The sequence below is a fragment of the Schistocerca americana genome, chromosome 1 (assembly GCF_021461395.2).
Source record: "Schistocerca americana isolate TAMUIC-IGC-003095 chromosome 1, iqSchAmer2.1, whole genome shotgun sequence".
Taxonomy (NCBI): Eukaryota; Metazoa; Arthropoda; class Insecta; order Orthoptera; family Acrididae; genus Schistocerca; species Schistocerca americana.
Window position 1 is genome coordinate 826,119,805 of NC_060119.1, and position 11,749 is coordinate 826,131,553.

Sequence of the window (11,749 nt, forward strand, 5' to 3'; positions counted from 1 at the left end):
TGTTTGTTGGATGAATCTAGTGAAAGTCTTAAAAGATATCCATTACAGGTTGTGTTGTTCGACTCTGGTATGGAACGAATGCTGCACACGTGTTAGCATTTCAGTGGAGATGTCCGAGTGGGCTCCAGATTAATACGGCGTTGCGTATCATTGGGTGTAGTTGGTAGTTCCTTGTAGGCAGCGGCTTTAAGCTTTACCTACAGAAGATACTTTACAAGCGTCAAATAGGGGGAACGGTCCTCTGCATCCAATCCAACGAATTGGAAACAATTCGTGCATTATGGGCTGGATGGTCACTACAGGTTCCTCCTAGTCTACACAGCATCCATGGAAGATGGACTGTTATAAGGCTGCAATATTTGTGCGCATTCAGTGTCCTGCCTATGAAAAACTGGCCTATGAGGTTGTAACCTCCCCCTCACTTATCGACCTTAATGACAGTGAAAAATTAAACCGCGTGTACCTAATGGAAATTTGGGAAAAGCAATCGTCACCGAAGTTAATCTATCGGTAAAGAGGGAGGAAAGGGTTACATCTAAATGAAAGGAAAAATGCAAATGAAACTAGTGGAAATTAATTTTGAAAAGGGGTAAAGTTAATAAAGAAAGTAAATGTGCGGCCGTTACGTTAACAATTAACTAGCGGTAATTAGATATTTGAGATTTGGGGGAAATCACGGTCGCCAGTCCTAAGGACAATTACTATAGTAACTGAAAAAGAAAGATTATTACACACATAATTAGCACTAGAAGCGTGGCAACTCAAGGTTGACACGTGTAGTGTGAAAACTGAAAGTTTGTCAGAAGTAATAAATTTCGCTACACCCTGACTTAATTTAGCAAAAGAATTAATAAAACCGGAAAATCGAAAGTTAATTTAGTGACTGAAGTTAATAGTGAGCTTTCTTTCTGAAGCACATCGAAATTCAGTAAAATACAGTTAGTCTTGGACTACCTCAACAATCATTTCAAAAACTACTTGAATCTACGCAATTTAGAAATAAGAGATTTAACTTTGAACTTGAATTAAATGATCCTGAACAATTAACAATAGTAAAATTTAGTACGTACCAAGCTGAGCTGCAGTCACAGGTAAGCTAAAATACGATAACAAAACTCGCACTCTTAATTTGTGCTTGTGTAATCTGAATATTGAAGCCAGCTATGAATACCTTTGAGATTAAAGCAGTGAAATGATGTTACTTTAATGCTGGCGTCTGAATTTCAACGATACTCGGGTTCATTCCGGAAAAGGAAGGGACCTTGCTTGGTAATGCAATTGGGACAATGAGCAACAAAGGTTCATGCTAAGTTGCTGTAATTTTGCGAGGCAAATGGAACAAGATTAAAAGCTGAGGTCTGCCATACAGTTCTAAAACTTTACGTGCTTCCAGTCTTCCTTGTTGGTTGATTGAAGGTTTGAAGCCGTCGATCGAGGAGGTGGCGACAGTCACTCATTGTCGGCCGTCGCTGTTGCAGAAGCTGGATGTTGGCGCGCCTTCTTCTCGACACGGTCACCAGACGAAACGGGCTCTTGATGTGCGCCAGCTAATGCTTCCCGTCCGCGACACCATGTCAGTAACTATCATCGCAAGTCGAGCGCAATTACATGCTGCCAAACCCCGAAAGCGCGGCAACTCGCGGGAGCGTCACACAACACACCTGCTCCACTCGCTACTCCCGCCAGACCCTCACTGTTCTGCCCGCGCTCCACGCGGCAGAGTTAACACTACCAAAGATCCTACACACTTTGATTCTTCACACGACCTATCGATGTAATCGTTCGATAGCAGTTTTCCCTAGGCAAGACCCAGCGTAAAAATACAAATACTATTTACGAAACAAACCAATTATACATCGACATAAGTGCATAAATATATATATATACAAATAGTAAAACAATTACAATATATAAAGAGACAGAAATGTCATATCTTGAGGTAACAAAACAAGGAAAAAAATAATAGTACAATAGATGGAAATAGGAGGATATGCATTTCCGGCGTTACACGTGCCCCACATTGTCTGAGGATGTTCGTGTAACGTAAACAGACTCAGAAAATGTCCCAAAAAAGAAACAGCGGAAATGCATATGCTCAAAACATCAAAAAAATTTAGCATTCGTCTAATTAACCATAAACCAATTTGTAGACAATAATAATTGAGTGGAGAAACTCCTAATCTTATTCCACTCTGTCATCTTGCACAAAATAAAACAGGTTGACAACATATCAAAATTCATAGAAAACATAGAAAATGGTTTAGCTATTCCAAAATCATTAAAATTCGTAAAACTATGAGAAATGGAATACTATTTGCAAAATTAATTAGATTGCATGGTCATAAAAACAGGTAGATCAAAATACGCAAATTAATTATTAATTACATAGAATACACATTTTTTCATAACCCTTTCATAATTAATATTCTCGTCATGGGAGTCCATTAAACGCTAAACAAGAAAATAACACACATCAGATCGAAAAAACCATAAATATTGACAGTAGAATTCTTTCAGCTGTCCAGGAAGAAAAACAATTCCGCCTTCCGTACTCGCAAGTACAAAGAATGCCGACAGCGGCCCAAGAGCCAACAGCGGCACAAGAGCCGACAGCGGCTCGCCTCGCCAGTATTGTTGCGCCCGCGTGTGCGGCACGCTTGATCTCACTCGCCCTTATGACGGCGTTTCCAGAACGTCCGTTTCACTGAATTCTTTAGGAAAAACTCACTCCCGAGTAATCTCAAGGAGTCCCTTAATACTATCACAGTGGATAACTCAACACTGTCCATCATCAGACGCATGTACTAGCCTGAAACTTAAAACAGCGTCCAAGTACATCGGCAATGACTAGTAAATCACATATTTATGAAATCTTACAGCTATTTACAAAATCATATTTACATTCCTTAATCTACTGTGACTCAGCTGAAAACTTAAACTAGCAGCTTGGATTTTTCAGTTGATTAGATCATGATTAAATTGATTAAAATTAAATTTATTAATCAAAATTAATTACTTATTAATTACAACTTCTTTAATGACCTTGGTCAGTCAAAAGCATGGCAATCTAGCAAATCGTTAAATCTTACACTCTATTTTACATACTGTATAAATTACCCATTGTGTGGTATTAATCGATCCTAGGTTGGTACAATTTCAAGTCTACAATATTCCGTAAGCATTTGTGTGAGGCATACCAATGACTTTATATGGTCCATTATAAACAAACTTAAATTTAGAGTTTTCATGGTCTATCTCGCTCGATTTCTCATGAGCTTTTACAAGTACTAAGTCTCCGATTGCAAACTTAGCAAAACGCGCTTTAGCGTCATGACGACGTATGCGAGCATCGGCTTTTAGCTTCATTACTTCTCGCAAACGATCTTTTTTCACACCAATACTAATGTTAATCCGTGGAGGGAATTTGATTATCTCTTCCAATTCACTTTCTACACTTTTGTCAATGCCGAGATTCCTCATATTACGGCAGTTCAAACTCATTCCTACGTCAATGTCATCCGGCCACTTAACAATGATTATAGGCTGGTATTGCCTATGCACACCGTCTCCTGCCTCGTCAAAACCAACTACCATTGTTTTATCTAGTGACATACATGTCAAAGTTTTGCTTTCGCAGTTAATCACTGCACGGTACTTTAATAGCCAATCTAACCCGATAATTACTTCCGTAGCTAAGTCTGGCACGACGACAAACTCTTGTTCAAATCGTGCCCCACATATCTCGAAGTTGACAAAAATCTGTTTTGTGACCGGTTTACTGGCCTTCCCAGTAGCACCGATAATTTTCACTCCTGTTACTGGCATAACTACGATGCCAGGTCTGTCTTTCAGTAACTCAAATATTTTCCCAGATACAGCACTCAATTCTGCACCGGTGTCAATCAACACGTTTAGTTGTAGGTCGTGCATATTAACAGACACTACTATCTGTCTACACTTGTCCTCGACTGTTTCTTTATTTTCCCACAGTAAATCCTCGTCTATATCCAGGTCATTCCAGAAAAAACCATCCGGCTTTGATCCTAAATCCGGCTTATCTGGCGGCTTTTTCAGCCTCTGTTTACATACAGTTTTAATTTCAACACGTTTGTCCTGAGGCTTAGTCTGTAGCTTCGCCTCCAATACCGAAACCTTTTCCTGTAACTCGTCAACTAGTGAGTGTTGCTTTGCTATCAATTCACTAATTGTCACCTTAGTTGATTCCACTTTGGTCAGATTGATCTCATCTGCCAATCTACCTGGAGGAATGTGCCCAGTGGTATCTGCAATTACTTCCTCTAGATCTGCGCAACCCACACTGCTATCGTCTGACCGTATAATGTCAGCTCTAACCTCATACTCGCTGTAATCTATGTGCTTTTCTACCAATCGTGTCCGGCTATCACTAAAATTTTCGTAATCTTTCTCCTTAATACTCTCGCAATGTTTGAACTGGAGGTTTGCGTCGGATGGGTCGGCTACTTTTACCACTACGACTTTCGGTAAGGTCTGCCGGTTAGGGCGAGAACTTTCCGTTACTACTTCAACATCCAACTCTTGCGGGACGAGACACGACGCATCTTGCTCGTGCTCCCCATTAACATCAACTATTTCTAGTAAAGTCTGCCGGTTAGGGCCAGAACTTTCTATCACTTCACAATCACTATCTTCCTGCGGGACGAGACGCGGCAAATCCTGCCCGCGCTCCCCATAAACACTTCTCCCGTACAGGCCCCTATAATCTCTTAGTTCGTCGTATAAGCGACCGAACTGCCTTAACCAGACCTCATCCCTCTCTGCATCTCCTCGCTCGATGACGGATGTTTTATCCGACATCTGATCTTCTTTCAACACTTGCGAATCATTCTTAAACCCAATCTCCAGTTCCGCTGTGGGTATTACAGCTGCCACTTTATAATCGATTTCCGGAACACTACTTAAATTGTTCTCACTGACAGTGAATGTACTTCCTACTGCCGTGTCTACAGCTGATCTACTACTTGTGGGCGCACTCCTTTCTCCCAACACTGGCACACTCTCCCGCCGTTGATTATTCCATACGGAATTTTCATAACGACGACACCTGGGTTTTCTCCTGTTATTGGGCCGCCAAAATTTCTCCACGCCCGGTCGGCCCCTCACCGGCGCGGCTAATGGTTTCCCTGTCTCGTCCCAGCAGATACGCTCCCCGGATACTGCTGAGGCGGCTGGTCACACCCTCTGGCGTTATTACTATTCTGCGCAGCCCGTATCACGCTAGTATGATACTGGTTTCCGTCATTCCGGTTATTATTTGCATTGTACCGATTGTTATTACGGTCCGAACCATTATTGTTATTGCTGCCATGGTTGCGGTATGCATTATTCCCGTGGTTATCGTTGTTGTGGTTGCTGTGGTACCCGTTGTTGTTACCACGGCCTCTGCCACTGTCGCGATTATTGCGCCAATAGTCCTCGTCCTCAACTCTTTCCAGGAAATCATTGATTGTCCTGTAATTGCTTCCTACGTAGCGTTTTGTATCATCTGGAAGCTTCTTGTAGAGTTCCCAGACTATTTCGGATTCCGTGCGGCGATCACGCAAATATCCCAACTTGCGGATCCAGCCCTCACAAAACTCCCTCATCGAACCGCGCGAATTCGCATCGAAAGGCCTCGATACGACAAATTCGCGCCAGACACTTTGCTGTTTTTGCTCTGACCAGTATTCAGCCAGAAACAAATTTTTAAACTCGTCAAAAGTCAGGTTCGTAATGTCGAGGTTTAAGCCCCAACGCTTGGCATCACCAGCCAGCACATCAATAACCGCATTAATTTTTCTCTCATCAGTCCATGATCTGGGTAAAACTCTTTCACAATTTTTAATGAAATCCGTCGCGTGTATACCGCCTTTTTTCAAGGGGTCGAACCGCTCCTCTTTCGTCAACAATTCCGAACTATGTGTACAGATTGGCACATAGCTCTGTTTTTCGTCAAGTTTCTTTTCTAATTCCGACACTCTCATAATTACTTGGCAAGTGGTTGTCGCAAGCGTTTCCACTTCCCTCTTTTTCTCTTCGCAGGTATTAGCCTGCTCCCTCACTTTAGTGTCTACTTCGGACACTAAAGCCTTTAAAGTTTCCACCTTCTGTTGATCCTCTTTTTTCACTAATTGAATTTGTTCCGTCACCTTATTCTCGATGATCGGAGCAACTGCTTCTCCTACACTTTTCTCGATTCTGCTAATTTCGGAATCAAAACGAGTATTTATGCTCGCAATTTCCGCCTGAACGCCTATCATTTCCTGTTTAAGATTACCGATTTCGGTATTAATTACAACAATATCTTCTTTGATTTTATCAACTTTTGTATTAACAACTCCAACATTGTTGTTAACAACATTAATAGCTTTGTTCTGATTGTCTAGCTTTCGTTCAATCTTTTCAGACTGAGCTTCTCGCTTGGCAGACAGAGCTATAATTTCTGCCGATTGACTCTTGATTTCATTAATCAAAACATTCAATAAATCAGTTAAATTTTCGGAGACTACCGGTTTTACTTCCGTAGCTGGTTCCTCTATATATGTTCCCCCGTATTCATCATCAAGGGGTACAGATTTGATTTTCGCTTCCGATTCCGAAACATTTTCTAAAGTTTGGAATTCCATTTCTGCTCTTCGTTGCGTTTCGGCGGTCGCGTCTTTCATGCTAGCCGCCTGCCCCTGAACAATGGGAACCGCCGTGCGCGTTTCCCACTGTTCGACGGATTGTTCCGTATCCAAGTCTACCAAATTTTGGTAATTGTTGCCTTCACTCATTTTAATAATTTTCAATATAAATGCAAAATCTCAACTCTAATTAGGATTCCTCACACGAATATTCTCGCTGACGTATCGACCATTTCGTAACCAGTACTTTGTTACGAGATTTGCACAATGCAAAATTCGTGTCCAGAACAACCTCAAATTTGAAGATTGTCCTGTCACCAGGTCGCCACGTGTAACCTCCCCCTCACTTACCGACCTTAATGACAGTGAAAAATGAAACCGCGTGTACCTAATGGGAGTTTTGGAAAAGCAATCGTCACCGAAGTTAACCTGTCGGTAAAGAGGGAGGAAAGGGTTACATCTAAATGAAAGGAAAAATGCAAATGAAACTGGTGGAAATCAATTTTGAAAAGGGGTAAAGTTAATAAAGAAAGTAAATGTGCGGCCGTTACGTTAACAATTAACTAGCGGTAATTAGATATTTGAGATTTGGGGGAAATCACGGTCGCCAGTCCTAAGGACAATTACTATAGTAACTGAAAAAGAAAGATTATTACACACATAATTAGCACTAGAAGCGTGGCAACTCAAGGTTGACACGTGTAGTGTGAAAACTGAAAGTTTGTCAGAAGTAATAAATTTCGCTACACCCTGACTTAATTTAGCAAAAGAATTAATAAAACCGGAAAATCGAAAGTTAATTTAGTGACTGAAGTTAATAGTGAGCTTTCTTTCTGAAGCACATCGAAATTCAGTAAAATACAGTTAGTCTTGGACTACCTCAACAATCATTTCAAAAACTACTTGAATCTACGCAATTTAGAAATAAGAGATTTAACTTTGAACTTGAATTAAATGATCCTGAACAATTAACAATAGTAAAATTTAGTACGTACCAAGCTGAGCTGCAGTCACAGGTAAGCTAAAATACGATAACAAAACTCGCACTCTTAATTTGTGCTTGTGTAATCTGAATATTGAAGCCAGCTATGAATACCTTTGAGATTAAAGCAGTGAAATGATGTTACTTTAATGCTGGCGTCTGAATTTCAACGATACTCGGGTTCATTCCGGAAAAGGAAGGGACCTTGCTTGGTAATGCAATTGGGACAATGAGCAACAAAGGTTCATGCTAAGTTGCTGTAATTTTGCGAGGCAAATGGAACAAGATTAAAAGCTGAGGTCTGCCATACAGTTCTAAAACTTTACGTGCTTCCAGTCTTCCTTGTTGGTTGATTGAAGGTTTGAAGCCGTCGATCGAGGAGGTGGCGACAGTCACTCATTGTCGGCCGTCGCTGTTGCAGAAGCTGGATGTTGGCGCGCCTTCTTCTCGACACGGTCACCAGACGAAACGGGCTCTTGATGTGCGCCAGCTAATGCTTCCCGTCCGCGACACCATGTCAGAAACTATCATCGCAAGTCGAGCGCAATTACATGCTGCCAAACCCCGAAAGCGCGGCAACTCGCGGGAGCGTCACACAACACACCTGCTCCACTCGCTACTCCCGCCAGACCCTCACTGTTCTGCCCGCGCTCCACGCGGCAGAGTTAACACTACCAAAGATCCTACACACTTTGATTCTTCACACGACCTATCGATGTAATCGTTCGATAGCAGTTTTCCCTAGGCAAGACCCAGCGTAAAAATACAAATACTATTTACGAAACAAACCAATTATACATCGACATAAGTGCATAAATATATATATATACAAATAGTAAAACAATTACAATATATAAAGAGACAGAAATGTCATATCTTGAGGTAACAAAACAAGGAAAAAAATAATAGTACAATAGATGGAAATAGGAGGATATGCATTTCCGGCGTTACAAGGTGATGGTTTACTACCCCACAGAAGACGTTTACGCGCCATGGACGCTGACGTTCCACCTGATGAAGCCAACGGGGATTGTCAACGGGCCAATACTGCATGTTTCGGCGATTTACCTCACCGTGATTGGAAATTTGCGGCTTCATCACTAAACAAGGTACATGATACATCTGGAGTCACGTGTATAAGTTAATACGATTCTCATAATCGTTTCCATGTAGCTCTCGATGGAGAGAGATGTGGTGGGAATGGAACCTATGTCGATGGAAAATGCATGGGACACTTGTCTGACTCATGCTGCTTCCTCATGCAACTGCACTGGAGATAACGTGCAAATCAGCTGCAAAAGCAGCAAGAGCATTAATTGGCCCCTTAATCTGTTGTCACTTGTTTCTTTCTGTTCCGTTGTCTCAGCGTTACACTACCACATTCATGAAATTGTAGAGATGGTTGGTGGCTATTGGGATGTCTTGTCACATACACCATATAAGAACGAACTCGATTCCTTGTATACTCTCAGTACACCATGAGCGTGTCGCTTTTTCTGCACTGATAAATTCCACTCATGACATATAATACGCGCAAAATGCCGTGGCCACTAGATGCGCAGTCGGCTGGCGAAGCACGGGGAGGACGTCAGTCGTGGGGGTCGCTCAGAGTGCTATAGGGGAAATGCAGAGCGCTGGAGGGGAAGTGCTGATCTGAGCTGAAGCCTACGCTCACATTTTCTGTAAATATTAAGTCGGCACCCCCCCCCCCCCCCCCATGCTTACACTTGCATGGTGACCATCCAAAAACATCTACTTTAACCTGTGCTTTCCTTAGTATCTAAAAAGAATGCATCCAAAAATGCACCGATTTATTGTCGCCTGGCTTTTTACCCGTCTGTGACCAACAGAAAAGCGTCATGAGTGACGAATTTCGAATAAACCTACACATTTCTCTGATTTCCATGTCAAAATTTATTACTTTTGCCAAAACACAACGGTGTTTATACTGTCTCACCTCTCTAACGTATTGAGCAGAGACAGCTGTGAGAGAATTCTGAAACAGTGGTTTATGAAACTTATTAAGTGGGGAACAGAGAGAAGGTAAAGTCAGTGGCTTATGAAAACGCACATCCTTGGTACAAAAAAATGTAATGTCTTCACATATGTTGTTCCAAACCACACAGAATTTCTTGTTTCGCCAGCTATCGATGGTCCTTAAAAATTACATTCTTTCACCGAAAAAGTCTGTCGTTATTGGAATATCAAGGTAGATAGTGAAGTTTTACGTAATAACAGTAAGATAAAATACTCTCCTCTCTGTGTGCTATCATTTGCCAAAATCTCATTTCGACATCTGAAATATGAGGAATGTTGTGAATATTGCACTCTTTCTTTATCGCTTGCGCGGTGTGATCAAAAATAAGTATGTTACATCAGACCAATTTTCTCAAACTTGGTGACAGACAGATACCTCCACCCAAGTTTAAAGAAAAAATCGATATGTTAGCTAAATCTTATATGCAGCAATATACTGTGTAATATGCACCAAACGCAAAGTAATAGCGACCTCTATTTTTCATTGCACAGTTTTCTGAATGTCGTGCAGTGTCTTACTTTCACGTAAATATCGCCGGCCGAAGTGGCCGTGCGGTTAAAGGCGCTGCAGTCTGGAACCGCAAGACCGCTACGGTCGCAGGTTCGAATCCTGCCTCGGGCATGGATGTTTGTGATGTCCATAGGTTAGTTAGGTTTAACTAGTTCTAAGTTCTAGGGGACTAATGACCTCAGCAGTTGAGTCCCATAGTGCTCAGAGCCATTTGAACCATTTTTGAACGTAAATATCACAATAGCTGTGGACATTAACGAAATGGTGGGCACATAATCATGAACCTGACATATAAAGCTACAAGTAAAACAAAAATGATTTTTTTACCGCATAGTCTCTGTAAAAACGTTTGAGAAGTATTGCAGCGTGCGCGCCTCGATTCTGTCATCGCTAACTGGCCGAATGGTGGAAAACACTACCGTCCTCCGCTTCTGAACAAACGAATAAACTCGCCAAGCGTTTTGGACGAAAAGTAGTCACTGCATAACAGCCATCGTATCCTGCGTGAGCTATGTTGCTTGGGCTGTCACACGTTGAGTAGCAAGTTTCAATGCACTCAAGGAGCACACTGGCACGCTGTAAGTATACATAACAACATCGTATGTAGCAACTACGCAGACTGAATGGCACAATCAAGTGTCGATGTGGAAACTTTTCAAGATGCGATATCTCGTAAACCACTCTCACTAGAATCCTGCGACAAATACCACTGACATTCTAATTTACCTTGCTTTTCGTTTGTTAATGTCAATAGGCGTTGTTTCATTTAAAAAAAGTGTATTTTCGCACTCAAAATACACTTGCTAAGTACTATTACAATTAGTTTATTGGCTAACAGAATGAGCCCCTGACTACCAATATTCTGTGAAAACCGGAAATCAGTAGCACTTTGCTTTTCAGCAATATTTGTGGTGAAAGTTTTAGGTGATACGCTGTATACTTATCACACTGCTAGTTCAGGAAAACTAGTACCTTTGCTGAAAGGAGAATAATGCAAAATGGAGTTTGGCTGAACTGACATCAAAATTTGGAAATAATGGTAAGGGATCACGAACCACATTTAGCACCTCTGAGTAGAAGGAAAGTAATTACATTCAAAACATAGTTATGTCACCACGACGGACTCAACATACATGCATGTAACAAGTGGTACAAAGAGACACTATTTGCGAAGTACTTGAACAAAAGGCAATCTGTATGGTTTTGAAAATACTAAAAGAAGCATTAAACAGGATTGTGATGAGTTCAAACGCCCTAATATTCGGATGAATCAAAGGAAACCCGATTCGTGCTGTGCTTAGGAAGTCATCCATCTTACAGTGTTACAAACGTAACATCTCAACTTAGAAAGCGTTCATAAATATTCTGAAAATACTATGAATATCATCACACCAACCCTCACAATACGAACTGGGAAGTAAACACACATTTACGGCGTGATGTCTGTAAGTGAACATCAGACTCCGACTTCCATTGGAACCAAATCTTATATAATTATAAAGCATCTTACCATATTTCCCCACGCCACGTCTCAACGCCCAACTCCACTCTGCCTTGTCCATTGAAGCGCAGCGT